Source organism: Phasianus colchicus, chromosome 3, assembly GCF_987193195.1.
Source record: "Phasianus colchicus chromosome 3, bPhaCol1.hap1.1, whole genome shotgun sequence".
Taxonomy (NCBI): Eukaryota; Metazoa; Chordata; class Aves; order Galliformes; family Phasianidae; genus Phasianus; species Phasianus colchicus.
Genome location: NC_143438.1, coordinates 56256348 through 56267515, shown reverse-complemented (window position 1 = coordinate 56267515; position 11168 = coordinate 56256348). Strand labels below are relative to the sequence as shown.

Below are 11168 nucleotides of genomic sequence, written 5' to 3'. Positions count from 1 at the left end.
TTAACCTAGAAAAAATGTTCTGTTCTTTGAGTGGGTTATCAGTGTTTTGACTTTCTGGGAAAAGTGAACATAAATCTCTTTATATTATCTCCAGAGAAATTAAGAGTTTTGATTTGGTGTTCTGTAGGGAATGTGACAGCATGAAAGCTGATGATTAGCAGTACTAAAATAAATACTGAGTCTCAAAATAGTGTTAATATTGTAAATAAATGCAAATATGTGGGGGCAGTTTTGAGTGGGTTTTTTTTCCTTTTCTGAGACAAAAGTGTACAAGATGGGCTGGGAGATAAGAGGAAGAAATTCATTTAATGAAAACTGACGCGGTAAAAATTATTAGTGGAACTGTATAACATCAATGTTAAAATTATAGATTGAAGATCAAGTGATTTTTGCTCTGTAATAAAAATGTTCAGTAACAGTTGAACTTGGAATTTCATGGGAGTGTTCTTGTTAGCATTTACAAATATTTTCAATAACTAGAGTTTTAGTGTCATTCTAAAATCCATCGCATTTCATTTGACATTAAGTAAAATTATTTGCCTGCCAAGTTTTTTTTTTTTAATTTTTTTAGCATGTAGTGCAGATGATGCAAGCATCGGTGAATTAAAAATTATTGATTTGGAATGCAAAAATGGTGTTGCTTATGCAGGAACTTGGCTGCAGGCACTTGTGAGTATTAACTGCTTACTGTTTCACAATTCACTTTTAAAATGGTAAGAAATAAGATAATGTGACTTAAATCTGTGTGATACAGGTTTCTGAAGAAGCATAGGATACTTAAGTGGAAAAGAAGTTTATTTCTTAGTCTGGATTTTCATTGTAGGTAACTAAAATTTGACCACCAACCAAGGGTGAGAGAGAGATGACAATTTGTAATGATTTCTTGGATTAAAAGTGAATTACATAGATTAATGATTACCAATTATGATTAATGATTTCTTATGTAAGAAACAGGCATTGATAACTGGAGTTAGCGTCATGAGGATGGATGATAAGGTCTGAATAGAATTCAATTGATTTCAGTTTGAGGGTTATCTAGATGGATCTTATTTCAGTGCTGCGTGTTCCCACAGTGATGAGGAATACTGGTTATCCAGAAAGCTGCTGAAAGAGTTTGGGTCAGTGCTCTTGAAAATCAGAGTCTTCCATGATTTTACACTTCAGTTGGCACCACACAGGGGTGTTTGGGGCATGAATGTGGCTCTCTGATAAAGCTAAACTGCAGGATGTATGCTGTGTGTGCACTGACTACTTGGCAAGTTTTCAATCATTTGGACCAGGTAAGAGTTGGTTTGAAATCACAGAATGGCCGGGGTTGGAAGGGACCTCAAGGATCATGAATCTCAAATCCCCCTCCCACATACAGGACCACCGACCTACCCATTTAATGCTAGACCAGGCTGCCCAGGGCCCCATCCAATCTGGCCTTGAACACCTCCAGGGACGGGGCATCCACAACCTCTCTGGGCAGCCTGTTCCGGTACCTCACCACTCTTTCTGTAAAGAATTTCCCCTTGACTTCCAACTTAAATCTCCCCTTCCTCAGCTTAAAACCGTTTCCCCTCATTCTGCTGTTATCTACCCTTGTGAAGAGTTGACTCCCCTCCTGTTTGTAGGCTCCCTTTAGGAGAGGGGAATGTTGTTGAATTGAATTCCTCAGGAAATCTAAAAATGTTTGAGTAATAGAGGCTCATTGGTCTTCTGTTTCATTGTAGCCTGTATGTAAGTTGTGAAACTCTGGCACCTTTCTTCTGAAAAACAGGAAAAACCTCTCTGAAAGGTAACTGCTGAGTCAAAGTGAGCTTCCTGCAATGCTCTTGAAATAATTCAGTACAGTCTGAAAATGCATGTTAATCTTGAATTTCACATCATAAGGAAGGCTGTCACCTGGCACCATTCAAAGCAGAAGAGAGAAGGGAAATGTGGAAGAACAGTACTGATGTCTGGGGCTGAGCCATGGAAAATGCCTTAATATGCTTAGTATGTGTTTATTGCTCCTGCAAGCTGTTAGATATGTAGCCTGGATGAAGAAGCAGCCAGATTTTGAGCTAGAAACAAGTGTTGAGCAGGAGGATTGGCTTTCCCGGTTCTGTATGGACCCTCCTGCTGCACTGAACTTTGCTTTAACAGCTCATCAGAATCACAAAAATGTCTTTGTGTACCTTTGTGAACAAATGAAGATTTACAGTTTACAGTACTCTGACTTGTTGGGTAAATACTTTCTTTTCTGTGAATTTACTATGCTAGTTTTAGCCTGGTAAATGATAAGGGACAATCCTGATGATTCTTTGTCCAAAGGCTTTCACTGCAGCCTTTACCAGATTCTGCAGGGTCATTGTGAATGGTCTCCTTAGAACCAGGTGTTGTATCAAAGTTCAGAATGGCAGATGATCAGCTGATATCACACATTGTGTAACTTGATTATCTTCACTTCCCCTTAAATTCCAAAATCAATATTAAAAAAAAAAAAAACACTGAAAAATCTTCAAACACTGAATTGGCAATACCTGACAAAGTATTTACAGGTAGGCCAATAATCATTTGCAGAAATAAGAGTCAAACTCAGCCAACCAGTGAAGGGCCCCTCTGGTTGCACAGCAGTCCTTCTCAGGAAACAACCTAGGTCCAAGAGATGTTCTCTTTCTAGTGGTTGGCCCTTATATGAGCCCAGGGCAGCTCCACCTTGGGTCCATCCTTTCTGGTCACCTGAAGAGCACAGCTGCAAACTATTTGCCTGTGCTCACTTGGCCAGCCACTTGCCTTACCCAGGTGCTCAATCACCAGTTTGAGTTGTCATCTAACAGATCTCCTACAGCTTTTTTCCTTAAGGTATGAATATTACATCTGTAAAGCTGTACTGAATGTGAGTAGTGTGCTAGAAACAGTATCTTTATTTAAAGATGTTTTTTATGACCTGCTTGCTTAGCCTTACTGTTGCTTGAAAGCTAAGTTACTCTATGATAAGGAGCACAATGGTAGAAATAGAATAACGGTTAGTTGTTTCTGTTCTTTGGTTGTATCCAAGAAAATTTCAGTGCTCTGGGAACTTAATCTTTATTGAAGAGAACTTTTAAAAGCTCTTCATATAAATGTTGGTACTGGCACATTTTTCTAACCTGCTAATATCACAGATTTTCCTAGATGAGCACAATTAGTCTCTCTGAGGGAAAAGTAGATCTGCAACAAATTCCATTTTTCATGAATCATCTTGGTGTCCTTTGCATATACGTGATCTTTTTTTCAAAGGCTCTTCATTTAGTTTGCCTTGGCTGGATTCGGCGTAGAGACAAAGTTTAAAAATTAAATAACTTTTTGAATGTAGTCATCAGCTGCTTTAGTAAAGCCCCACACATCTGGCTCAGCTGTAACATTGGTGAAGAAGCCTGGTTGGTGGTTGTGGCAATGCAAGTTATAACATTGATTCAGATACTACAGAACTGTTACATTTTTAGAATCTTATGTTGCAGGAAAAGGTACTAAAGATGCAGAACTGAAGGTCAGTGTGCTTTAGATAACTAATGAAAAGAAAGTGGTGCAAAATATGATGTTTCTGTTTTGTTTAGATGGCTAAAATACAATTCATACAGTTAGTCAGCCTGCATGGGGTTCACAGCTAATAGTTTCATTGTGGATGTATACAAATGCAGAGCAAAATACTTAGGCATTGGTTAGATAGGTGAAAAATGTTTGACTTGAAAACCAAATGGAAAAATAATTTTCTAAAAATGTTCTTTTCACTTTCAAGACTTTTCAGCATTGCAACGTTATTTGGCTGAGAGATCATAGGATGCTTTAATCTCAGCTGCTTTAGATTTGACTTCCCCAGGTAGCACACATGAATCAAGCTATTTCTTTCCTATCCAGATACACATGTATGAGACCACTGCTGTTTGATTTTTTTTTTGTCTGTTCTTTGAACTGCTTTCAATTCAAGCTTTAACACTTGATGGAGAATTACAGAGTAGGTTAACAGGTTGGTTAATTTGTTATTTCTAAATTTTTCTTCAATATTTTAATAATTACCAAAAAATGATTGGAGATGTTTCAAAAGGCCATGTGAGGAGGATTAAAAAGGAATGAGTAGGATGTCTAATCACCGAGCTTTACATCATAATCAACATCAGTTGATAATTAAGAAACTTAAATACGGATGTATTAAATTGATGAATTCCTTTTATAGGATAAATTCTTTTTATTCCATTTCTGTGGAGATTTCCATTTCCCTACCTTAATTAGTCCATCTGAATAGCCTTTAGCTTGGGCCAAAGCTGAGCTGGAGCAAGCTTTGGTGGTCTTGTGGAGACTGGGTGTTGTAACTTGTTGGTAACAGCCTATTGGTCCTGTTATGCCTCTGTGCCCTTTCTGGAGATGAAAGGAATTTGGCGGAAGATTGCTTGAATCTTCCTTTTAATTGTTTCTGAGCCAGATATAGTAGTTGCCAGTTTTGATGAGAGTTGTGAGGTGCAGTTCTGTATCGAGGATAAGTGGTGGATTAATCCATCAAAGCCCTGAGATCACTTTCATACTCTGTTCACCATCCTGTGTCCAAGTCCTCAACACACAGTCTAAATTTTCTATTGCCTGGTTCATTGCATGAGAAGTCATGCATCAGTCATTTACAGTTGCATGTATACAGACATCCTAGTCTGTTGGAATAGGATGGAGCTGATCTTCTGGCTTGCCTTTGTCTTACATAGTCTTCATTTGGATTTTTGTTTTTTTTTTAGCCATTATCTTTTCTTTCTGCCTCTTTCTTACTCGTTCTGGAAGTGTGGCAAGGTTGTTACTTTATCTGATGTGATCTTGGTCATATAGACCTTTTTTTCTCACCTACTTTTATTTAACTTGCAAATGCTAAGTTGGGTGTTCTATCAAATTTGTGTATGAATTCCATTTCCAATTTCCAAATGGCTTCAGTTCCCAGCCACCCAGGGCTATGTACAAAAAAGCTCTTAATTGAGAGGCTGTTTGAAACAATTAGTCAGACCTGCTGTCTACAGTCATCTTTACTGGATCATCTTCAGTGCAGCCTCAGGTGCCATCGCTATCCTTGTCTTGCTCCCTTTATTTTTGAAGTGTGAGGCCTGCTCATTTCTCATCTTGGAAAGTTACTCTTTCAGTCTAAAGTAACATTTTTCCTGTTAACCTGGCAAGAAAACAAAAACATTTAAAATTGGCAGCTTGCTTAATAGGAAATAACAACGCAATTTAGGTTTATATTGTGCATTTTGAAGATATAAAGAAAGATTTTTCTACAGTAATGGAATAGAGTAGCTTGAATTTTTGCTCTTTTATTACTGCAGTGTTGTAGTCTAGGCAAATATGACAAATCATGATTTGTGCTAAAAAAGAGAATGTGTACTATGGTCTAATCCTACACCACGAGTTACAATAAGTACATAAGATACTTGAAACCAGCAGGTTTCTAATACATTTCTCTCTCTCTCCTGCCCCGACATGGCATGATAACAATCATTTTCTGGCATTTGTTTCCGAAGACCGTGTTCTTGAAGATCTTTTACAAGCACTGCATGACAAAAGTAGTATTTTGTATTCTTTGTGATGTGGCTCACAAGGTGCAGAATCCATGGCGTTAGCAGCATGGTATTTGAAAACTAATTGGTGTGCATTGGGTTCCTTAGCCAAGTAGAATTATGTAACGTATCCTCAAATTAAAGGAAAATTATGAAATGAAGTTATTAAAAAATATTCCTTGTATTTTGTTTCTCATCAGTTCCCTTTTGGCCATACGTTGGTAACAGTGAAACGTAAACCAGTTCTCAAGAAACATTCTGAAATGAAACCCCACTTATGTAGGGGCTATTAATAACATATGCAAAAAAAAAGTTAAATCTTAGTTAAAATAAACTGTTCTGTGCCATCTATTTTGCTCAGTGTCTCAGGCTGTTTTTCATTTGAAATGCCTGTGGTGTGCCATCTCAAGCTATTTGCTTCTGCTTTGTGCCTGACCTGGATCCTACAGAAATAATTGAACTGGGAAGATTCATCTGTTTAGTGGATTCCAGAAGAGATTAGTAATTTGAGGATGACTGCTGAAGCTGCACTGCAACTGTTCACAAATTGTTTGGCATAAGTAGTAAAAAATTGATATCAATGACTTTTTTTTCCCACCTCTGTAGACAAAATTGATTCTTGCTTTCCTTTGGAAAGAGAACAACCAACAAACTCCCTTGAGAATATATGCTGAGGCATCACTGCAGTGCTCATGTTCTTCTAAAGGCATTTCACCATACTTCCGTACCCTGTCTTGAGGCAAACGCTGACTCCTAGGATGGTGAAGACTTGCTTGCTGTCCCCATTTAGGCTTTTTGCTTTCTAGGAGGCTGGAAAAGAAATAGAGGGGTTTATATGGCCCATTCTGAGTATACCTCATTGCTGCCCATTTACTTCCTTCTGTACTTAGATGTACAGCTTCCTTTTTCTTTTCTTCCACATGACTGCAGGGAAACCTGTTCCCTCCCCAAGGCCAAAACACCAGGCAAGCCAGAAGTCATGTTTTTTCCTGTTGTATGGAACTACAACTTTTCTGGGGGTGAGAGTTGTTTCTTCTTCCTTTAGAACTATTTTTCATCTTTTCCTATTTTGAGAAGCTCTTAGATATTGCAGATGAAACATGTCATTTTATGAAGTGACAGGCAGGTTATTTCCTATCTGAAATGCCTGGGGCAGGAGTGAAATAGAACCAGGCCTCATAAAATGTTGCTTCTGAGACTTGCTTGTGACTTGATAACAGTTCTGCAAAAGCTTGTCATGCTTCAGAAGGTTACTGACTGCAAGAGTCAGTCCTGTCTTTTTGCCTGCGGGCTGAGAGAACACCATCTCGTATACAAGGGGCAGGATGTGCTGCTTGGCTCTGTAGGTACAAAACCATCTTTCTGAGGCCCCAACGTTCCGGTTGAATTCGTGGTATCAGACTTCACCTAATTTAACTGACACCTTATATACCTGAAACACCAAGTACAACAATTTCTGTTTCACTCTCAGAGAGACTTCTTACTGATGATCAAAGGTTAAACCCTTTTGCACTGACTTTTCTCCTTTTGGGTATTTTGGGGACTACGCTGCCCAACTGTATATTTCAGTATCTCCTAGCTATGATACTTTGGATTCAGTAACTGCCAAAGAAAGCTTTAGGCATTTACAGTGGGGTCATAGAATCATAGTATCCTTAGAGTTGGAAGGGACCTCTGAGGGCCATCTAGTCTAGCTCCCCTGCAATGAACAGGAACATACACAGATGGATTGGGTTGCTCAGGGCCTTATCCAGCCTTGCCTTGAAAGTTTCTAGGGGCAGGGCATCAGACACAACACTAGGTAACCTGCTCCAGTGCCTCACCGCCCTCACTGTCATTGTTAAACTTCTCTAAACAGTTGGGAATTTGCTCACAGTAAACATTACAATGGAAAAAACGTGTCCTTTTCCCAAAAATGTTGAAATGGTAGAATGGAAATGTGTCTGGTAAATACTAAGAGGACAGATGGTGTTTCTCTCAGCATAGATTTTTTTTTGCACAAGGAAGAAAAAATGAAGGTTACAGTATTATTGGGACCTCCTGTCTAGCGTAATTTAATGACACTTCTTAATTAATCCAATGCTTAGAAAAGTTACGGAATAACCACTGTTGCAGAATAGGGTTTAAAATAAGCCAAAAAGGCCATACAAAATTAATTTGTTTTCTGATGCAAATTGTAATGAAAATAGCTGGTTTTATTCCAGTTAGCGGAGGCCGGTTCCTAGTTAGCAGGCCATGAAGCCGCCATTCTTGGACAGGGTATCAAGCAGTCACTGCTTTCTGTTGAACAGCAGGGGGCCCAGCTCTTTGATGGGCACCATGAGCAGTGTGTGGCACTGCTAGGGATCCCCAGGCTCACCACAGTGAACATTATGCCAGCACACCTCAGGCCTCTGAGGGACCAGCTGTGTCTTGCTGCACTGTTGGGCTTGCCCACAGCATAAGAATTACTCCTGATTTTATCCCTTATGAAGCATATTTCCATGATCTTATTCCCAAGGGCGGATCATTGTAGTGACCTCTCCTGAGCTGTGGGATTAAGACTAGACCTTTGTATCTGCAATAATGATGCAGCTCTGTGAGACAAAGACGATCCTGAGTTTCCTCTTAATGGGTTTCCATGAAGAGCTAAGAGTCTGAATTTGTGGATGCAGATAGTAGCAGCAAGAATAATACTGTAATTTATTTTTGTGATGATATTTTCATACACCTGCTGTATAATCAATGAAAATTATATAAAGGAATATTATATAATCAGATAAAATTAAGATGCTATAATAATGAAATAAGCAAGAGAGTTAGGCACAGCAAGACAAAGAGAATAAATAGGAGGCTTACCCCTGTCATGGGCTCACTCAGGAAAGACCAGTGGAGTGGATCTTCTGAAGAGAGAGAGATCCTTTACCCTGGTAGTCAGCTCTTAAATGGGTCTAGGAGAGGTGGAGCCAGGCTCCACCCCTTCCTGCAGCACAGGTGAATTGCTTTCACCTGTGCTCCCAGGGCTGACTCATTGCTCGCCTCAGGTGATTAATCAGAGGTTCAGGCCGTGACTCAGCAGTTCCCATACACCTGCTTACCCTTCTTTAGCAGTAACTGCTCTTACTAGTCATCTCTTAAGGTCATTTTGAGCAAAATTACCTAGAAACACCAAGAGCCTCTCTTTCCAGTGGAATTTAAATGTATTGTCAAGACTGTTTTCTTCCTCAAGTCACAATGGGAAGGAAAAAAAAAAAAAAACCCAACCAAGAGAAAAAACACTTAAATGCACCATAGATTTGATGTATGAGAGATTTTAGAAAGAGCTGGCATGAAACTCGTGCATTATGGGGAAGTTATTAAAGAGACATAGGCTGTAATGGAGCTGATACCTCCTCACACAAATAATAATCCTGTGCTTGAGAAGCATGCATGCAGCTACTAAGTGGGTGAGTAACCAGAGCCTTAGTTACCAAACTGGTATTCTGTGTTTGTCTTTGGGTCAGATTTGTAGCTTTGTGGGGAAGGCTGCAGTAATGTGCCACAGTTAAGAGTAAAAAAGGAAAAAAAAGAAAGTGTTAGGCTGTTACACACAACTACTTTTTACATTCTTTTGTAGAGGATCAAATAGCTTTTGTAAATGTGGCACTTCATCATTATCTTATGACTGAGTCTGCTGTTTGGACTTGTTTTTCACACAGGACTGCCCCATAGTATGACAATACACTTCCCATATGTAGGTACCTGAATTTGTTTTTGTCTTGTATTTGAAGGATTACATGGTCAAATGTGTTAGTTTTCACTTCACTCTTACCTAAATGACTTAGGATGGTTATTTATGATTGCAAAATTCTATTTCTATGGTAATGTTCTCTTCTTGAAGAGAAATGTCACTTCTGCAGTCTCAATTTTTTCCCACTAAATTTGTTTTCCTTCTTTGAATGGTTTGTTTCTGGTGCAACTCCTATGATGTTTTGCTAACATCACACAGGTATTCTTGTTTCATTGGTGCCTTTGCAGTGGTCTCATAACTTATTTAATGCATACAGAGTTGCTAGATAGCACTAAGCAGGCTTAAATTTGAGATAGTTTTGTGCTACCTTACTTATTAATCATACAGCCCAGTGATGTCACTGCCTTTCCTATGCTGACTCATTTCACATTAAGTATAACAGCTGTGCAACAGTGGGTCCTGCTTGCCCTCCCCCATCTCAGTTGTTCCTTCTGTTTGGTCTTTGCAGGCTGACAGCACAGAACACAGTCCTCTGTAACTCAATTCTTGATTATAGTAAATGAGCACCATCTGTGTTCCTGATGGGGAAAACTGGTATAATCTTGCAAAAGCTTGTCATGCTTCAGAAGGTTACTGAATGCAAGAGTAGGATATATTTTGTATGTGTTTGTATTGCTAGTTTTGCTAGCAGAGAGAATGAAGTTCTGTTTTTTTCTGATACTGAAGCTAAGAGGCTAATTTCTGTTTGTGCTTGCCAAGACTTAGAAGTACAGCAATATGTTTTCCTGAAATGAAGGATTTTTCTTGCATGCACATAGCTATGTAGCAAGACCTGACCAAGAAGCTTTGCTGTCCTCTTCCTGAGCTCAACTGCCCTGAAATGTTTCTGAAATTTAATAAGTTGACTGTTAATGTAGCATAAAATATTTTCACTGGAATGTGTTTGGATCATGAGATTAATTTGTTTACCTTAACTAAATTGCTTAGATATAATGGTATAGGTAACTACTCTGAGCATGATACCAACTTTCCTGGAAGCTTACCTTAAAAGAAAACGATAACTGTTGAAATAACAATGCCAACGTGAGACTCCCCAGGAGAATTAACAGAAGGCTGAAGAGATCCTGGTCAGAAATTATAGTCACCATCTTTGTCAGCCTTTAGATCAGAGAAGCTGATACTGGAAACACATCATCTATTGATGCATTGCTCTCTACCGTATACAGGACACTAAATATTGAGGCAGAGACTAGAACAGAGTAGTCTGAATGCTTGCTTGACGAACAGAAAGTGGAGGTTATATCTATCTCAGTGAAATATCTGTACAGAATAAAGCTCCTGTAGCAGAGGAGATGGAGTAGCTTTCTAAGAAGGCCAGGCTGGTGGTCCCAGTACCCCTGTGGAAACAGATACCTGGTTTCAAACTGGTATTTCAAATTAAGCAGCTGAGATGTTTGAACACCAACATTCACAAGCTGAGCAATCAAACCACTGTTTTAAGCCTTGCTGATTTTTCTATTTAGACCTAAGTTCCTTAAATAGCTTAAATGCTTCAGAGTTAATGGGAACTCTGAAATATAATAAATAGAATGGAAATTTAATCCCACCAGGCAAACCTGATTTCATCTTATAGGGCAATATAAGTTAATCCACTTAACACCTGGATAGGAGATAGCTCTTGTGCACACAGAAGAGCTAATATAATATTGTTTTGATTTTTAATGTTGTGGTTTATTGTTTCCCTCTGAACTTTACTGTAACATTTCATCCACTTGCATAGAAGTGGTATTCAGTGGATAGATACAGAAGTTATTGAATTTGAGATGAAGTTTGCTCATAAAAATGCCCATGAGCACATTATGATTCCATCAGTAATTTTTTGTTCTTTAATTTGACTTAATTTTCTGTTTAGAACTGGGTTTTGT

The 11168-nt window shown here is 38.7% G+C and overlaps 1 long non-coding RNA gene across 2 annotated transcripts; it reads right to left on the bottom strand.

Moving 5' to 3' along the window:
* Positions 1-3352: 3352 nt before the first annotated feature.
* On the bottom strand, positions 3353-8418 carry LOC149918596 (uncharacterized). 2 transcript variants are annotated; one of them, XR_016465596.1, is made up of 3 exons: positions 8373-8418; positions 6133-6344; positions 3353-5146 (listed from the first exon to the last, which is right to left on the bottom strand). It is a non-coding gene; the product is annotated as an uncharacterized LOC149918596 (long non-coding RNA). The 2 variants fall into 2 exon arrangements; XR_016465595.1 differs by having other exon boundaries at positions 6263-6344.
* Between the last annotated feature and the right edge of the window lie 2750 nt (positions 8419-11168).